General features: G+C 42.0%; 1 protein-coding gene across 1 annotated transcript in view; it reads left to right on the top strand.

The window, feature by feature from the left end:
* LOC122250268 (frizzled-4-like) overlaps positions 1-2,436 on the top strand; it is a 50,749-nt gene that overhangs the window by 46,887 nt on the left and 1,426 nt on the right. The window lies entirely within an intron of this gene.

Raw genomic sequence — 2,436 nt, 5'->3', positions numbered from 1 at the left:
GGTGGTTATGCTAATGCCAAGCCGTCTGGGGCAACAGTCCTTTGTCGAGTGGCAGCGGGAATTTTCGTAATGCAAATAGCGGCGAGAAACAGTTCACACCAGTGGGCGGGGTTTATGTGCTCGTGGGGATGGGAGAGAGAGAGGGAGGGGGAGGGGGAGAGGGAGATTGATAGAGAAAGGGATAGGGAGAAGTAGGCTAGGGGTAAGGGAGAGGGCGAGCGACAGAGGAGGGGGGGGGGGATAAGGGTGATGGTGGCTAAGGGATAGAGAGAGCGAAAAGCAAGAAAAACAAAATAATATTAATGAAAAGAAAAAGAAAAAAAATAACATAGAAATAAAGAGAAAGAAAGAAAGAAAGGGAGAGAGACAACGATAGCAACAGAATGAGAGAGAGAGAGAGAACGATCAAACATAGAAATGCATCGCGATAGACAGATAGCGAGTGCGAAAAGCGGGGGGCGATGGAGTAGAGACACTGTAATATCAGGCATCACAGATGATGACACGTTGGAGAAGACAATAGTACACATTTCCATTTCTTCGAATCATCCTCAGTGCGAATTCAGCGTTTCATTGACGTCTTAACTCTGCCGCGACGCAAATTATTGGTTCAAGACGTCAGAGCGAAGGCAGGTCTATCAGGTGTCATGCAGGATTGGGAAGATGCGGACGGGCACCCCTCTCCTCCCCCCCCCCCCCCACCGCCTCCCCTACCCATCCCAACCTCCCATTTTCTGTGGTTTTCTTTCTTATCTCCAAGTTTTCTTGTTGTTATTTATATCTTTATCTTCTTCTTTCTTTGCGTTCTTTATTTTTTTTTCTTTCGATTTCTTCTTCGTCTTTGTTTTCTTTTTCTCCTGCGCCTCCTCCATACCCTCTTGCTGCCCTCCCTACTTCTCTCTCTCTCTCTCTCCCTCCCTCCCTCCCTCCCTCCCTGCCCTCTCCCCCTCCCCCTCACTCTCCCTCCCTCCCTCCCTCCCTCCCTGCCTCTCTACTTCCCTACCTCCCACCGCATTACCACCCTTGCTCTCTCCCCCCATTACCCCTCCCCCCACCCCCCCGAGCCTTATCCATCCGTGACTCGAGGATTGATGGGGATTGATGAAACGTGTCGGTGACGTCATCACGGGCCCCGTAGAAGGCTGAGTGGATGGAGATGGAAGAGGAGGGAGGGGGAGGCGGGGGAGGAGGGGGAGGAGGGGAAAGGGGAATGGTGTCGGCAGAATGGTTGAGGAGCAATGGACTAGTGGTGGAAGGTTGTGAGATGTGGAGGAGGAAGAAGAAGGAGAAGAAGATGAAGAAGAAGAAGAAGAAGAAGAAGAAGAAGAAGAAGAAGAAGAAGAAGAAGAAGAAGAAGAAGAAGAAGAAGAAGAAGAAGAAGAAGAAGAAATAATAATAATAAGAAGAAGAAGAAAAAAATAAGAAAGATGACAATAAAAAGAGAAAAAAAAAGAAGAAAAAGATAAGGATAAAGGAAAAAGATATAGAAAAAGGAAAGGGAAGGATAGAGGAGAAGAAGAAGCACTGTAGTAAGAGGAGATTTTTTTTTCCTTTAAGTGATCAGGGTTAGTTTCACTGTTGCCATAAAAGGCTAAGCGATAAGAGTGACCGCATAGACAAACACATAGATACGCATTCTATGTTTATGCAAATGTGCATATGTGTGGAACAAAGCGAAATTCGTGAAAAAAAAAGTTATTTTTGTATCTTAGTATATGCGTGTGTATGTAGGTTTCTACAGTATGTGTGTGTAATCATTCGTTTGTATGGAGATCTTTCCAGACCGGAAGAGATCATTCGACATTCACTTCATACATGTTTCATACATGCTTTCTCTTTCACTCTTTCGTTTGCGTAAGCTCGCAAAACATATGAGAGAAAGGGGGAGGGGGGTAAGATAGCATAAAGAAATAGAGGAATTGTTGGACATGGAATTTTTATCAAATTTAGATGTGCGTAGAACTTTTTTTTTCTTTATTTTTTTTATTCATTTTAATAGGTGTGTATTTATTATTTATATATTTTTTTATGTCTGGGGATTTTGAGTATTGCCTTATTATTACCATCACCTTCATTATGATTGGAATGATGTTAATGGTTGTTATTAATAGTCTCTTTGACTAGAATTATCATAATTAATGCTTGTGGTATATTGTTTCCAATATTATCTTTATTATTATTTTTTTACACCTATTTTATTTTCCGTTTTGGATAATTATGTGAAGTAAAAATGCCAAAATTACCCTGACTATTTTCATTTCAGATCAGATCATTTCCCTCTGTCTCATTCCATCTCCTTGATTAGATTGCTTCTCACACATTTTATCTCCCCGTTACTCATTCTTCCTATCACTTAAAAAAAATTGACATTGCTCTCGCCATTACTTGTGATTTCCCGCATATTATTTTCACTTTGCTTGTAAAGAAACTTACTTT

Source organism: Penaeus japonicus, unplaced genomic scaffold, assembly GCF_977035675.1.
Source record: "Penaeus japonicus unplaced genomic scaffold, GWHDUDI00000001_assembly GWHDUDI00000019, whole genome shotgun sequence".
NCBI classification, from domain to species: domain Eukaryota; kingdom Metazoa; phylum Arthropoda; class Malacostraca; order Decapoda; family Penaeidae; genus Penaeus; species Penaeus japonicus.
This window is presented reverse-complemented; position numbering and strand designations above follow the sequence as displayed.